The sequence below is a fragment of the Silurus aristotelis genome, assembly GCF_946808225.1.
Source record: "Silurus aristotelis genome assembly, chromosome: 3".
Classification (NCBI taxonomy): domain Eukaryota; kingdom Metazoa; phylum Chordata; class Actinopteri; order Siluriformes; family Siluridae; genus Silurus; species Silurus aristotelis.
The window spans coordinates 16,437,143-16,455,627 of NC_139576.1; the positions used below are offsets into that span (position 1 = coordinate 16,437,143).

The 18,485-nt window shown below is 34.9% G+C and overlaps 1 protein-coding gene across 8 annotated transcripts in view; it reads right to left on the minus strand.

Moving 5' to 3' along the window:
* The window catches only part of lrp1bb (low density lipoprotein receptor-related protein 1Bb), a 288,809-nt gene that overhangs the window by 157,041 nt on the left and 113,283 nt on the right, over window positions 1–18,485 (minus strand). The gene's annotated exons all lie outside the window — the stretch shown is intronic.

Consider the following 18,485-nt stretch of genomic DNA (forward strand, 5'->3'; position numbering starts at 1 on the left):
CAAACCTCTTCCAGCTTGATAATGCCCCTGTGTACAAAGTAAGCTCTAAACTATTTAGTAAAGGTGGTGTAGAAAAAAACTCAAGTCTCCTGCACAGAGCTCTGACCTCAACCCCACTGAACATCTTCCAGATGAATTGGAATGCTGACTGCACCCCAGGCTTCCTCAACCTACATCAGTACCTGACTTTAGTAACCTTTGTGGCTGAATGAGCACAAATCTCCACAACTACACTTCAAAATCATCTTCCCCTGAAGAGTAGAGGTTCTTGTAACAGCAAAAAAAGCCTATTGTTAAATGGGATTAAAAATAGATGATCTGATGTCCATAGACTTTTGGACACGTAGTGCACAATGTTAAATGTTGAAACTCTCCTAACACAAAGTGTTAGATATCTTACTACGCATTGTGTTTTCTGTTTGTTCGTTTCATTAACAAAAAAACAAAGCACTAAACTAATTGCATAATTGTTTTCCATACAATATAATAATGAAAAAAGTACTTTGGTGTAAAATAAATAAATAGTTTTTTTTTTTTTTTTTCCCCAGTGTACAGAGAAAGATAATTAGGTAGATGATATACAATATTATACAGGCATCAAAAAGTACAAAAAAACTGCTTCTTTATTTTACACATTTGCACTCGCTACACATTGATGCAAAACCTTGAACTGAACATTCCATTCCACTTCATATGCAGTAAAGCTGAATCAATAAACTTGACAATTTTCTTTTTAAGTGGTTTTGGCTGTTAATTATTTTTTCCTCACGTGGCAGCTGTCACTATGGTACTCCTGACATGGGTCTGTGCAATACAAGTGTAGCAACCCACAATTATTTTCAAGCAGAGCTGGCAACAAAAGAACGCATCAAGACATTTCTGAAAAACGAGTTTCAAAAAGACTTTCAAACACTGAAATGTATGGCAGGTCTTGTGCAAAGCAGCTTTCAGTCTATTGCAGTAGCTATTGTTCACTTTATTGTTCACACTTTTTTTGCGGTTGTAGATTCATGAATGTGTACTTGCAATTATGACCAAATTATGACTACTTTACTAGTAAATATCAAATAAAATTTTATATGATTTTAATTCAGATACGATAGCTAACATCATTAGTAACATTTACTGTGTATATTGATATTTTTATCGGTATCTAGAGATGACTTTTCTTCCTATGAATGAAAATGAATGAAAAATAATCTTTTATTACATTTTTTTAAAAGAAATTGTTGACCACTTAATGTATATGTCTGAAATATTTTTCTTTTAATTGTTTACTTCAGTGTTTTATCTACATAACCAGACCTTTTATATAGAGTTGTACAGAGATCTACTGAATGTTCTGCACCTGACACTTTGCTTTTCCAGATGTATGTTAAAACAAAGATGGAGGCACACAATTGTATAGGGTGTCTAAGGGTGGGTAATAATAAATTGTCCCTTCACATGATCTAGGAGACCAAAACCTGTTTCAGCATGACAATGCCCCTGTGCACAAAACAAGCTCCATTCAGATGTGGCTTAAGTGATATGAAATATAAAGTGAAAGACCTTGAGTGACCTGCTTTAGAGCAGCCTCACCCTACTTCAATACCTTCCCAAAAGAGTGGAGGGTATTATAACAGAAAATGGGGACTGAATTTGGAATTAAATGTTTAAAAATCACGTGAATTTTATGATCAAGTGTCCGCAAACTTTTGTTCATGTGGTGTATTTCAACCAAGACTTTTTTTAATCTTGCCTTTGTATTTATCCAGCAAACCCAGTGACAAGAACTGTAATGCCACAGCATACAACGACATTATATTACTCTATTTGTTGCCTCCAGCTTTGGGTAGCATTTTACAGATGATCTATGGGCGATGAAGTGTACAACTTGTGCAAAAACCCACAGCAAAAATGACTTATTCAGAATTCATATGGTAATCGTAAGGCAGTCCCAGGCTACCGCATGTAAATGACGATAAGGCCTAAAATGACACTATATTTATTCAATGTTCTCCGAACACCGATTCGAGAACCGTGACTGTATATATGCTGAATCACACAAAATGAATGATAATATTAATAGGCCCTTAATAGTGTAAACAAAAATCAGAGTGGTTTATCACTATATTCCAGGGCACATAGTTAGATTTATAAAATTATTATATAAATGTCCCTAAAACCCTAGTACTGCAAAAAATAAAAAAATAAAAAAAATCATTTTATTAACAAAGCCATTTGTATTTAATTCAAGCTGGAAATATTTCTGACAGTAAAAGAATCTGATTTTGATCCATTTATGATAAACAATAAAATACTTGTTATTTTTAATAATCACATATTTGATTGATGGTAAAATAATAATAGACAATACAGATTCATTTGACTTTATTCAAGATATTTTTATTTTAAATATATATATATTTAAAATAAAAATATCTTGAATAAAGTCAAATGAATCTGTATTGTCTATTATCATTTAAAGGTTAAAAGGTCCATTCATTCATTACATTTTATTAAAATAAATTCATTAAAATATGAACGCTTTGGCAATAGAACTGCGGCTGTAATGTAGGACATAAAGTATGTGATCTGCTCTATCACTTTGCATCTCCTTAACCAACGGCACCACATTTCAATGCTGTGCAGTCAAAGAGTCTAAATTCTTCAGTTTGATAGTATATTATATTATTTTCACGGTATACTGTTATTTGGAGAAAAATGATCATTTTCAGCCAGTAAGAGAGAGAGAGAGAGAGAGAGAGAGAGAGAGAGAGAGAAAGGGGGAGAGAGAGAGAGAGAGAGAGAGAGAGAGAGAGAGAGAGAGAGAGAGAGAGAGAGAGAGAGAGAGAGAGAGAGAGAGAGAGAAAGAGAGAGAGAGAGAGAACCAACTAACCCTGAAAGTAGAAAAAAAAAATCTGGTTTCCACTAAATCTATCACTGATAAAAAATGTCACATGCTACAGCAGTCAACTTAGTTGATTCGCTAAGAATATCATTAACTGGAGCCAGTCTTGTACTCAACCAGATCAACCAGCTAAATACATTTAATTATCAAAGCACATCAAAGATTCTCTAAAAGATCATGAAGCATTAGCTACAATTTAATACAAAATAACATTTTCAAAACAATTTGTTCTATTTCTTAATCTAAAAAAAAACCCAAACAAACAAATTAAATGTTTTTAAATGTTTTTTTCAATCATTTATGTAATCTAACACATCAGTGAACTTTCCCACAAAGCCATTTCTATTTTACACACACCTTCTAAATGCTCACAAAATAAATAAAGAAAAACATATCATTTGCTCCCTTGGAGGAAGATATCAGAATTTATTTTTAAGTCCTGCTGTCCAAATATCATCAGACTACAGGCCATCGCACTCATGATATTTTTTTTTTTAATTGGCATGAATTTCATTATGCAGAAAGCAGATACTGAGTAGACAGATATACAGAACTAATCCTCATATCTACTGCCAAGCAACAGCCACACATTCCCCTTAGTAGACACAGAGAGTTGTGGATAAACACACCAGATTGTTTGGCACTGGTTGTCTTACCGACTACTGGCTATTGCAAGAACATGCACACACTGGTGGCCAGAAATCTGAGTCAGAATGATTAATTTCTAAGGATATTTTTATTAAAGAAATAATATCTTGTGAACTCTTGTGAGATCATGTGCAGCTTGGCATCATCCTAGTGTGTTCCCTCACTAACTATTGCTGACTTCTTCTTAACCAAGATATGTGTAATACATGTTGTGTATAATGTTACACTATATAAATACAATATATAAAAAAGAACATTGAAAAAAAATGAATATATATATATATATATATATATATATATATATATATATATATATATATATATATATATATATATATATATATATATATATATACATACAGTGAGGAAAATAAGTATTTGAACACCCTGCTATTTTGCAAGTTCTCCCACTTAGAAATCATAGAGGGGTCTGAAATTGTCATCGTAGGTGCATGTCCACTGTGAGAGACATAATGTAAAAAAAAAATCCAGAAATCACAATGTATGATTTTTAAACTATTTATTTGTATGATACAGCTGCAAATAAGTATTTGAACACCTGAGAAAGTCAATGTTAATATTTGGTACAGTAGCCTTTGTTTGCAATTACAGAAGTCAAACGTTTCCTGTAGTTTTTTACCAGGTTTGCACACACTGCAGGAGGGATTTTGGCCCACTCCTCCACACAGATCTTCTCTAGATCAGACAGGTTTCTGGCCTGTCGCTGAGAAACACGGAGTTTGAGCTCCCTCCAAAAATTATCTATTGGGTTTAGGTCTGGAGACTGGCTAGGCCACGCCAGAACCTTGATATGCTTCTTACAGAGCCACTCCTTGGTTATCCTGGCTGTGTGCTTCGGGTCATTGTCATGTTGGAAGACCCAGCCTCGACCCATCTTCAATGCTCTAACTGAGGGAAGGAGGTTGTTCCCCAAAGTCTCGCAATACATGGCCCCGGTCATCCGCTCCTTAATACAGTGCAGTCGCCCTGTCCCATGTGCAGAAAAACACCCCCAAAGCATGATGCTACCACCCCCATGCTTCACAGTAGGGATGGTGTTCTTGGGATGGTACTCATCATTCTTCTTCCTCCAAACACGTTTAGTGGAATTATGACCCAAAAGTTCTATTTTGGTCTCATCTGACCACATGACTTTCTCCCATGACTCCTCTGGATCATCCAAATGATCATTGGCAAACTTAAGATGTGCCTGGACATGTGCTGGTTTAAGCAGGGGAAACTTCCATACCATGCATGATTTCAAACCATGACGTCTTAGTGTATTACCAACAGTAACCTTGGAAACGGTGGTCCCAGCTCTTTTCAGGTCATTGACCAGCTCCTCCTGTGTAGTTCTGGGCTGATTTCTCACCTTCCTTAGGATCATTGAGACCCCACGAGGTGAGATCTTGCATGGAGCCCCAGTCCGAGGGAGATTGACAGTCATGTTTAGCTTCTTTCATTTTTCGCAGTGGACCTTTTTTCACCAAGCTGCTTGGCAATTTCCCCGTAGCCCTTTCCAGCCTTGTGGAGGTGTACAATTTTGTCTCTAGTGTCTTTGGACAGCTTTTTGGTCTTGGCCATGTTAGTAGTTGGATTAAATTTGGACTAAATTTCTAAATTTCTTTGAATCACTAAACATTTGTTTTACTGATGTGCCAAGTCTTAAATTAAGCACCAAAATCTGCAACAACGCGAACATTTGGCAATTAAAACCGTCCGTGTGAAAACATCTGTGTGGAAAAGTTACATTTTGTGTCCTGGTGATTTACATAATTTAAAACACCATCATTACTTTAAAACATTTAAAAGAATATTTTGTCTTCATGCTCTATGTTGAGTTTGGTTTCACTAATAATAAACATACATTTGCATAAAGCATCCATATTTGTCTAAGGCCATGTTGATTAAAATATTAAAAACTTTAAAAGTATTAACTTGAGGTACATTTCAAACACATAGAAATGTGCGATTAATTTGTGATTAATTACGATTAAATATTTTAATCTACTGACAGCCCTAATATATTTATCTAGTTATATTAGACCTAAAATACATACAGACAATAAGAAAGAACTGTTTTATGGTTTACCATTTTGATCTGTTGGATCAAACAGATGGATTGTAGACACTGGATTATAGATTTGGAGTATTACTGACCCCAAAATGCAACCAACTTCTGCAATTCTCCACCTGTGATCCTTGGAGATTTTTGGCCCCTTGAACTACCCTTATCACAGTGCGTTGAACAATATAGTCACATGTCCAGTTGGCTGGAAATTCTTAATTATTTCCCTGGTGATGCTTGTGTTATTTGCTTACAGCTACTTTTTATTGCCTGTGTGTTGCCTCACCTTTTTACCCTGAGTACCAGAAATATACAGTTACTAAAAAATGTAAAAGACCAATGAAAAATGCTTCAAATATATTTAACTTATATGAATGTATAAGAGTGGAATAAATATGAAATTACTGTGACATACATTATTATATATAAATAGATTTTTTTACACAAAAGATCAAAAAGTCTAAACAATTAAAGACAAAAGATTTTCACAACCTTCTTGTCTGAGGTTTACTAAGGGTGTCAATATTAGAGGCGGGAACTTGATATAAACTACACATGCAAATTCTCTTTAATTAACAGCAGCAGAAACATATACTAAAACATATTGTCAATGTTAAAACCAGAAGCTCCATGTCTTTTGACATTTAAATTGTGACAGCAGAAATCTTCATATGATCCCTGATATTATCATCAATTGTACAGCATCTACCAAAAAGTACCGTATTGTATTAACTATAGTATATACCAGGGGTCACCAACCTTTTTGAAACTGAGAGCTACTTCTTGGGTACTAATTAATGTGAAGGGCTACCAGTTTGATACACACAGTTTTCAGTTTGATCTGAAATAACAAATTTGCACAGTTTACCTTTTATTATATGTTATTATTAATAATTAATTATACTCACCTATGTGAAGACACTGATCATGTTAATGATTTCTCATAATAATTATCAGCAATGATTTAACAAAGTAGGAAACAGCTATTTTTAGAAAAGACCCGCGGGCTGCTCATGTGGTCCTTGCAGGCTACCATGTTGGTGACCCCTGGTATATACAGTATGTATGTGGCAGTGTGCACGTGGATGCTGCTATGTTTGCCTGACATGAGAATTGTAAAATATTTGTCCAATTTTGCCGTATTTTTATCATCATTGTAAGAATCAAAAGATAGTCGAATCATCGTAACTTTTATGACCATCTGTATTTGTTTTGTCCTCCTCTGATAATCCTGTTTCAAATCCAAAGTCCACTAGAAATCCATTTGCTTTAATTAATCTAATTAGCTTGAAAGAAACCTTTTATACAAACATATTAATACATTCGGTATTGCAGATTCGCTTTTATTTTAAATAATGGATCAGTGTGGAATCTTGAATATTGGACTTTCACAATATTTCTTTCAATTTACACTTTTTCAGTGCAATCACTCGCCATTTAAAACCCACTATATGATCCAATGAATGCTATAAAAGAAAAGTCACAAATGTGGAAAGTTGACTCACAGCAGCAATGTACAGAAAATGGCATATCGTAACATTAAATCCTAGTAAAACTATTATTTTATGTAAAAAAAAGAAAATTGCTATCTAAGATTTTTTTGTCTCCTCCAATGTTTCTTTATGAAATGTTCTGCCCCTCAGACATATCTAATCCCTTTAGGCTTTTAGTCAATGCCTCAAAAATGCATCTGTTTGGAAAGACCTTGATGTTTTATGAACTGTACATAAAAGCTATACAAGCTTTCAACAGTGTGAAATACCGATGATGTCTTTCAAATTCTACTAATCTGTCCTGTTGCATTTGGCAGTGTTAAAGACACTTCAAAAAGAACCCTTTTACATTAATAATCCTCCACACTTTAATTACACAGCCAGCATTAGTATGGGAAATTCTGCTATCACATCTATTATTGTTTTCCTTGGTAACTGGAGAACCAGAAAGATACCCAGAACCCTTTGAGGCTAGTGCTAACCCGTGCAAGTGCTTGCTAATACCCTCATGGATTCTTAACCACAGAGAGCAAAAAGGCAACACTGAGCTACAAACGTTCAGCACTCTAAAAACTGTTCCTCAGCTGGCCGATATCTCAGTAATTACTTTCTTGCATTACATGCCAAGCTGACAATAAACCCACAGTGGCCCACAGAAGAACCTTTTACTTATTTTTTTCTTTTTTATTTTTAAAAGCTTTGAAAATAATCTTTAAAGAACATTATATCAACTAAATGTTTGAGGGTAAAAAAATAACACAGGGCTAAACAAGCTAAGTTATCATGGCTGCGTTTAGTAAACTCCCAGAGCACACAAACTGCATATAATAGCAAGACACTCTTATCTTCGGCTCCAGTTATTGCACCGATGTAGAAATACAGCACTGCGCCACGATTTTTTGAAGAGTGACAATAAATATGAAATGACTTTCACTTTAAGGGTACAGTGTGTTCTTGTAATAAACATCTGAACGCCGTCCTTTGAGCTAGGCATCAGCTAAAATCTAAAAGTCATTCTGAAATCTAAAAGTCATTTGGGAGCCACTGTAAACACCTCAGCAGATGAGTAAGGCCATTTGTACATCAGGAAGTTGATGAGGAATTAATCCCAAAAGGATTCTTCTAAAACACTCCGCGCTGTGCTTCTTTTACTGACTGGATTCAAAATGTTATATCAAAATGACTCAGGACGATGCTCACACAAATATTATCTCTGTTCTCCAAACATTAAAAAACAAAAATGACATTTAAAATGTCCATGTTTTCCTAAAGTTCACCATGCACACACTATTATGGCAGCATACCACAGAACTTTATTCAAACTCAAATACTAATTAGAAAATGCTAATTCAAACATATCTGCAAATGCATTCCCTGTGTGTGTGTGTGTGTGTGTGTGTGTGTGTGTGTGTGTGTGTGTGTGTGTGTGTGTGTGTGTGTGTGTGTGTGTGTGTGTACGTGTATAATTGAAGATATAAATCAAAAGCAATTGCAAATTATACATTTACAAGTATAGCTTTTATGACTAACACTCAATGGCTGGCAAAATTAATATCCATATGCAAACTCTGTATAACATTTCATTTTCAGTGTCTAAACTGCTATTTTGAAGAAGAATATATCCTTACAAATGCATTTGCACTTTCTCCTCCTCAAGATCTGACTTTACATTGACCAAAAAGAAACCACAAACAAAAACTGTCAAAGAGTTACAGACAAAGAGGTGCACTGTATGGCTGGGAATCACAGCTTCACCATCACAACCAAATACTGTACCACAAGGTTCACAATTGTCTCAAATTAACTCACTTAAGCTAAGAGGAACAAATGTTCCAGTGATCCCCGTGTACACTGAGTGCAGGGCTGTTTCTAGCCTTTTTGCCACCCTAGGGAGGATTCCTATGCAACCTCGATAGTTTGCATCTTTTCATTTGGAACCAGACTGAGAGAAACTCGTGAGACAGTTTGCGTGATTTTAAAATCAGAATCTGTACTAACAAATTACATAAAAATGTTTAAAAAAGTGTATTATTCATTTAAAGAAGTCAATAAAACAGTTATGACAAGTAATATACATTTTTTATATAAGTTTACTGTTTACTGTTTTCCCCTTGAAAAAGGAAACATCAAAAGGAAAGAGTCAAAACCTTGTGATTTTTTGTTACTTGCGAGGGGTCATAGAACGTAACCCCCACGAGTATTGAGGTTGCACTTTACTGTATATTAAATTTCAGCAAAAAACAGGTAAATAATTTAAATGAGCGAGGGCGGCGTGATAGGGGACACTTACTGGTGGCCCCCAGCTGCTTGCACCCTAGGCGACCGCCAAGTTTGCATATGCTTAAAGGTCCTTGAAGACATGTTTTCCAAAGCTTGGAGTAGAAGAACTTAAGTGTCCTGAACAGAGCACAGACCTCATCACCTTTGGGATAAACTGAAAGTCCCAAGCCTTCTTACCCGACATCAGTGCCTGACCTCACCAATGCTCTCGAGAATGACCAAGTAAATTCCCCACAGCCAGACTTCAAAATCTAGTGTAAACAAGACTCCCTAATAGTCTGAAAGTTATTACAACAGCAAAGGGGTACAACATCTTCAACGGGATTTTATTTAAGTGTGATGATCATATTCACAAACTTTTAACCACAAAGTGTACATCTATCCATCTAACACAACATAAAGAATGTTTGGGAATGATGAAACCTCATTTATGCTCCAAGCATGTGCCGTGCTCTATTTTGCATCCCCTGCTGTCAAATGCCTTCCCTTCTTGGGTCTATAATGGCACAAAGCTGTGAAAGCATCTGTGAATCTGTACCCAATAAAAAAATAAAAAATCAAAAAAAAAAAAAAAAAAAATCAAATCTCGCTCCTGTAATGTGTTTAACAACATTATTATAGTATTTTATAATAATATAATGGCCTAATATTATATATATTGCACTGATAAGTTTTGGCATTAAATTTTTTAAATATCACAAATTTAAACTCAAATTAGAAAAATGCTGATGCAATTATCATGTGTTCTGGGTCAAAAAGTCAGTAATGGCTGACTGTAGATCGCTGTCATGAGCATGGCAGGATCATGAGTCAGTGTTCATATAAAATGACTAAGTATAAGAAGCTCTCTGGAAAAAAGCAGAGGAGGGAAAAGACAGAAACAGAATCACATTCAATCTACTGCATACAGAATGACTGGCTTTTTTCTGATCATTGGACATTTACATACGCCATCAGAAATCATAACCAACCAGTTCAACACAATAACTTTAGTTAAAACAGTCTGCTATGCTGAAATTAACAGTGATACTGTAATTGCAGTAGTCAAAAAGGAAGCCACCCAGATCCTATGGTTACTACACTGACTACGCTACTGTTTTTCCACCCCTCCAAAATGCTGCTTTATGATGAGAGGGGAGCAAGGGCAGCCCAAATTTCCACTCTCCATATGGACTAATTACAGTCTCCGGAGACCTCTAAGGCCTTTGGCCCATGAAGGCCGACCTTCATCCTGCCAGCCGATGCTTTTGGATTCGGAGCACTCTAATTAATGTGAGAAAAAAAATTAAGATGCTGACCTGAGCACACGGTGCAGCCGAGAGAGATAAAGAAATGTTCTGTAAGCTTGCCATGGATTTATTACTCTCAAACTAGTGGCTGATTTCATCCTTGAAGCCTATTACAGCTGGATCTATCCTGTTTGTTTGCCATTCAAGGTTCACACATAAGCTATTGTCTGGTATAACAGAAAGGAGAATCGAGCAAAGAATATACACATTGTTCTTTATACAAAAAGTGCTTCAAGCAGCAGTATTAAACCACAAAAGGCCGTAATACAGAGGATGCACAAACCAAATAATAAACTAATAAGGTTTTAACAGCTTTAAACCTTCATTTTACTGGAAGTCAACTTGGAACGCTGCCAGTCGACAGCAGCAGTATGGGGCTGCACATTAGCTGCGTGTATACTGTCATGAGATCGACAGTTTCATGACAAAGGCATCGCTGGAGTCGAAATGAATTTTCAAATCCATCCGTCTTGATAAGAATGAAGAAGAAATCCTCTTAACAAGATTAAATATTGGCAGAATGTTTTCTCACATTACAGGAAGATGTAAAGATTTAATGGATGCCTGAAAAAGACATGAAGTATTGATTTAGAGGCCTGTCACTTTTCAAATGCTTCGAGCTCTTTATGCATGGAAAGGGAAGTAGAAATCTGCCAAACGTCAACTGGCTACATTTGAATTAAAACTGTTAAAAGTCACTTCCACAATTTAATATTATATTAACATTTCACATGTGTTTAGAATTTACACTGGAACTTTGTCATACTTTGTATTTAATTTAGTTATTATTATTATTATTATTATTATTATTTTAATGAGAACATTCTTATAGGTAGGTGAAAAGAGACATAGATATGCCAGGAGTACCCAATCTTTATGTCTGATTCACTAAATAGGCAGGGTTAAACAAATACTGCCAAATAATATCCACCAGACTTCTGCTTAAGGCAAAGACTTTAATGCGGTTAGACTGCAGCTTCAAAACCCAAATCTCATATTTCATTTTTCTTCCTTAGCTTGTGTAAATAAATCCTAAGTAGATTTTGTGGGGTTGTGTTTCGCCTTCAATCTTTAAATTTCAGCCTTCCAGCTGGCCTCATACAGCACTCCATATGGCTCAGGAATAAGAAACTACCTCTAACATTTAATAGTGGGAGTTAAAAAAAAAAAGGAAAAAAGGTCTTTTCTTGCTCATAGACAACTAAGCATTCGAAAAGTTCAAAGACTAGATGCTTGGATTGTCTAGTGCCTCATTTATACGCTGAATAAAAGCACCAACCACATGAATACATGCTACCTGGTGATGTAAATGTAAATGGAGCCGGGCGTTGGAACAGCTCTTTAGTGCTCTCTGTTGCATTTCATCTATGGATCAATGCATGAATTTTTCATCTTAGCATTAAATTAAGCATCTTTTTTTTTTTTTTTTTTAAATGCTACATTTTTTTTCTTTCTCCTTGTGTGGTTTCGCTCCTTTACTTTATGATTGCACACTTCAAGCTTTAATCCAACAGAATGCACAGTCAATCTAAGCATGAAGGACCATATTCAAAGTTGCTGACTTAACATCAATATTTACACACAGAAAAATTCTCCATATTCCAGTTTTTTTCACACAGATGTCGAGGTGATTTTTTGAGATGGCTCATGCGGATTATTAAAATGATCTGGATTTAGTTTGTGCTTCTGAGATTTCCAGGTGTTTCTGAAATAGGGGTGCATTAGTGCTTGAGTAGTCCAAGTTGTAATTATCGCATTATTTATTATAAATTTGTCTTAATTAAACAATATGGCTTAATCAACATCATGCATTATAGTAATTATTCTGCAGATTACAAAACGGTACTTGATCCAGCACCTGCAACACTTTCATACAAATAAGGTCTAAACCTAAAAAGAATATCTTTGATTGTACCTTTAATATACATGATCTTTTACCTAGAAATATGTATAAAGTGTATTTTTCCAACAATTTAACGTACTTGGATTGGTTATAATTGATGCTTAGTGTAAAGCTTTAAAAGCTGAACATGCAGAAGATTGAAGCAGGATTAAATTTACAGTATAATATCTTTTTCTGAGTGTATTATTTTGCACCATTAAGGAAAAGTGACAGTAGACAGCAAACAAGTACTCTCACTTTCTTGTGGTACTTGAGTAAAATTTTTGAATATATGTACGTTTGCAATTTTTTGCAAACTTTTACTCCACTACATTTTAATGTGTAGTATCTTACAAATTACTCCACTAGATCTCAGCAACACATATTGTTCCTCGTTATTTTAAAGTGAAGAGCACAACGGTAACCCCACATTTTGGAGTTCTCTCACTGTGTGCCTATAACAACAGAATTCCCTCTCCTTAAACAGGTATGATGTGCAGAGCATTGAACATTTAAACTGAATAAATGATTAAAATGTAGCAAGTATCAATACTTTAAAATAAAACCTTTACTGGATTAATGGTGATAGAAAGCTGTAAAAACCCTGTATTTACCATTGATTTACCACTGACACCAAGCAAGCAGCAAGTGATCTTGAGACCATGCACTGACTGCCAAGGTCATGATAGTGTATTGTGTTCAGGCTATTTTATTACACATTTAATTTATAATTCTGAGTTGTTGAATTATTAAAATATTGGTGTTTTTGTTCAATGAACACTCTCTCTGTAATAAAACCATGTTCATGATTAGATCAATAAAATGACCAAGCACTCATCTGCTCACAGTAAAACCAGACCAATAAAACCAAAGAAAAAGTTATTTGAGATGATCAGTGTCTGCTTTCTGCCTGTGTACACAGTGTATTAAGTTAATAATGCTCTTGAATTAAACTTTTTTTTAACACAGAAAAACATTTGATTAATAAAAACAAACGAATAAATATATCTAGATTATGCACTACTGGGAAATGACAGTTCTTCTCTGTATGAATGACCTGTAAGTCCATAGTTGTCTGAAAACTGATGTGTGCAGTTTAGTTATAAGTCCCCACTGTGCCGATGTAACAAAAAACTGAATTTATCCTAAATGGCAATATGAATGTAATAAATATGGTAATGAAATACATTTGGGTGAACGTTTCTTTTGCTTTAAATAGAAAAATGCACAGTAAATGATTTGTGCTCTATTTATGGATATTCATAATTTGAATCAGAGACCGTTCTTATCAATGCTGCCATGGCCCCACTGAGAATTGTTTGTTTGTTTATTTGTCTGAATGGTTGGTAATGAAAAGTTAATCAAGTGAGATAATTGAATGCTGTTGAGAGGCAGAGAGAGGGAGGGGAAATTACATGTGCAACATTGTTTTTCATTATTACGCAAGGATGGCATTATCTATGTACAATTCTGTCTCCCCCAAATACTAAGGGCAAATAATTTCACTATGAAAATATCTACCTGATTGACAATGGGGGCAATTTATCATAATGTTCTTTTTTGATTGCTTTTCAAACTGAAAGTATGCAGTTGTACAGACAGTTGTTGTGCATTTGAACCTCCAGCAAATTGGTATTTATACCATTAGTATAGTGTACTGCACAATTTAATACATGCAAATAATTCTTCTATTTTAGCTGTCATTTGGTTTTCATATATAAAAGATAGAAGCTCTTTTTTTAACTTGCCGATAGATATATGTGTGCAGTTCATCAATCAGCAGTCTATATCAACAAAAACATCTGCAAATGCTGATAGTGTGCTCACTACTGGCTTTGGAACATTTGGACATATTGACAAGCGTCATACAGAGGTGCGGAACAATTTGATGGTAATGAGGGTGTGTGTGAAGGGTTCTGTTCAATCTGAGGGTGTGGAATAAGGTGTCATAAGGCCATGGTGAGAGAATCTAAAAGACAGATGTCGTATGTTTAATAGAGGTGCTCAGACACTGGCTGCATTTTGATCACAGCTCTGACGATGTCCCAGGCAGCTGCCTACTTCCCTGTGCCAAAACCCGGCTCAGACAGAGATCTAGAGTTCTAGGATAATGCTTTTGTGGTTATTATCTCAGCCACTCAATAAGGAGAAACTAATCCAATCCAGGCTAGTACAAACAATCAGCATGAAATCAAAACTAATTTAGACTGAATGTAACAAACTGTTAGCAATGATGTTATTGCAGTCCCCCTGATGGGAAGAATACAAAGCAGAAGAGAAACAACCTTTTTTCTTTCTAAAGGTACTGGAAAAAAGAGACACACTCTCTAACTGAAACAATTGAAGGCACAGATCTGTTTTCAATTCGTATTTAATTCCTACTAACACTTTGTTGTCAAGAAGTGTAAACTGTTCATGATGCCTAATTTGCCTTATGAAATATTAAGGCAATCCTGTTATTCCAATTGCTGCTTTATATGTGTAGGAGCCTGCATTCTGTTTTATGTCTCAAATAACAAATAAACAACAAATACTGCACTACTTTTCAAATATTAATGGAAATCTTCACACAAAAATAAGCAACATAGCACATTTGCCATGAGAAACAAAATAATTAACTATGAGCATGAAGCAATTCCATGCTTCATCTTAAAGCTTATTACTAAGTGGCTGCTATTAAATTATTTATACACTAATAGCAATGGCAAAAAAAAAAAATCCTAATAACTATAGTTATTAAATATAAAATGTCTCTTAATATATGATGTAGACCATTATAGTACATATATATGTTTACAGCGAACATCACACTGGATCTGATCACATAAAATCAAACTTGGGTCATTTTGTATGTATGTATGTATGTATGTATGTATGTATGTATGTATGTATGTATGTATGTATGTATGTATGTATTTATGTACATATGTATGTATGTATGTATGTATGTATGTATGTATGTATGTATGTATGTGAAAGAGTTGTGGCCAAAATATGGAAAAAACCCAATACCAGAGAACATTTTCACTTAATGCTTATGTAATGTATGTATAATTGTATGCATGTATGAATGTATGTTTTATTTCCAGAGGTTTTCTGACCATCAAAAGCCAATAAAGTTAATAAACATATGATATAAAATAAAAATAAATAAATCTTTGACTTTCTAAATGATCATTTACTTCTTAAAATGAGTAAGAAAGAAGTTCTAAAGCCACTGTCACCTGATAATATGGACAATACTCAGTCTATCAGGTTATAACATTAATTTTGTTATATTGCTCTGCCATACATATTTGATATGTAGCCTCAGTCTAAACAGGCAGTTTGGATTTTGTATTTTCTGTTTACCAATCAAAGTCAGCATGTGTTATAATTTCACACTTCACACTAACTAGGCTCACCTCAAGCACTGTTCTTGGTTGTCAGATTTATGTACTTTAATGCATTTCTTGCTCTGGTTTTGCAGTTTTAAGGTCTGCAAGGTGGATTAAAACAGTTTATATTGATATACTTTAACACTACTTGACAGTTACTCAGTGTGAATTTTAAAAATAGTGCATGCAACTAAAATGCAGAAAAGAAGCAACTCTATTCAAAAGTTACCTAAAAGTTGGAACGAAATAGGTATGTTCCGAATTCATTCTTAAAAATGCACTACACATATTAATATCAACTGGCAGAAAAAAAAACCCCACTGCATTATTTTATTTTAGCCAAAGATAAAACATCTCAGTCGGGCCACAGTACTGGATAATATCAGTGACTGACTTTCAATAAATAAAACATTTCCAAATGCCTAGTTGCTGATTTGAGAAGAGGGTTGCCATGTGGTTGTTGCTAAAGTTGGATTTGCTAATGCATTCTGAGAGATGAATTCATTTCATATATTTTGTGCTACCCCAATACATAATACTCACAATACCCAAAGTACATTTCCAGTGAATAGATATTTGCGAAGGAGATCCATGCTACACTGAGCATGCTTTGCTCTTAAAGATCTTCTCTGAACTTTCTCTGCTGTTCGCTCCTCTCCACCTGTTAGTATTAAAAAATAAAGCAAGCACACTGAATGTGGTAGGAGCACAAAGCAAAGGTGTTATTTTTATTAGATTTTATTCCTTCTTTAGCCTTTTGCTCGGTCCTGTTCTGCTCCTGACCAAAATAAAACATAGCGAATTTCAGTAAAGGTGAAACAAAAGATTTTCCATATGGGCACAGTTTTGTGGGACGTCCTCTGGGACTGCTTATGCATATGCACGAGAAAAGGCGGAGAGAAAGTTGCAACAAAGACACAACAGCTGTGCTCCAACTTGGTGACCCCAATTTTTCTCCACTCCTCGAGTGTGTGTTGTGCAGGTGTGCATCTGCGCGTGGCTGTTTCGAAACACATGCCGTATGTGCCTGCCTGAACCGCTCAGACTTACTCGTTCGATTTACGCACTTCATTAAGTTCACCCTGACACTTACATCAGCGCGTGTTAAAGGCAGCAAACACCTTCTAGCCACTAGTAATCCTACTGAGACCGGCTGCCTCCACACTCTCTAATAACATTTCCAACAGGTTTACCAGACTACATAATAATCATGTATTTTCAGTCGGCATCCCAAAAGACGCACGCTGAATAGCAGGCTGCAAGTTTACAATGTGTTTATTAGAGCTGGAAACCGAAATATTATTCGAATATTATGATGCATTCAGCATTTATGATGCATGATATATGGTAATTGTGTTCTGTTTTCTGTTATGTTTGTAGAATGCATTGTGTTTTGTAACCAAATACCAAGAACAAATTATGATAGATGCAAATGATGTATATGTTGAATAGAATTATTCTGACGTGTTATATTACACATTATTATAATGTATTGTAAAATAATTAAATCACAAATTCAAAATTACATCATTAAAAGCCAAAAAAATATTTATATTATATGGAGGACAAAAAGCAACAAACAATAAATACATGATTGAATCAATAAATAAACAATGAATTAATATATAAACATTAACTACATTTACAAACTCTTTAATAAATAGAACAGAACAATACATTTCCTGTAGGTGCAGATGTATTTGTTATCAAAAATTTAGAGCAGTCTGTTCTCCTTATAGACATACAGATGACAAACATAGGCGGAACTGGACATCTTTCACTCCCTCTTCCTATATGTGCAATGAGTCTCATTATTGTGCTTAACAGCACCGTAAACTGTTGAGGTATTTGGAGCTGTGGGAGGACAAACAGCAGATAACGTACTCCTATTGTCACCGGTGTCAGCAAACCTTCACAGGTCTCTGGAAAATGCCTACGCGACTTTATTCATCTTCATCCAATCTTACATTATTGTGCATGCAAACAGTCAAAAAGGCAAAAAAGTGGAGCACTTTTACATTAATAAGGCCAAGGTGGCATAAATTCCACCTCTTATTGTTCGATTAACAATCTCTCATTAGCCTGATGTGGTAAAGAAAAATAATTAAATATGCTGGGAGAGAAAAAATGTACTTACATTTTTTTTTGCCATTTCCCCCAAGCACTTATTTGATTCATTTTGTTTATTTGCTAATTTCCTCACATATTTATTTATCTATTGTTCATGAAGGAATATGCAGATTATAGATTTGTGTATTTATTTATTTGTGTATTTATTTAATGTTTTTTGCAAGTTTTGCCCTGCATATTATGAATTTTTTGAAAGAATACAAAATTTTAGGAGGGGTTTTGGAACCTAATAGTTTAAATTTTTTGAATTGTATCATACCACTGTTGTATTGACTGTCATGCAATAATAGCAAGTCCTGAACTGTTACATTCCTCACACACCCAGTCCTATGGCTGAGTACATTTCGACCAATTGGTAATGTCTGATTACTCAGTGGTCCCCAAGCTTTTTTTGCGTCACGGATCGGATTAATGTTGGACAATAT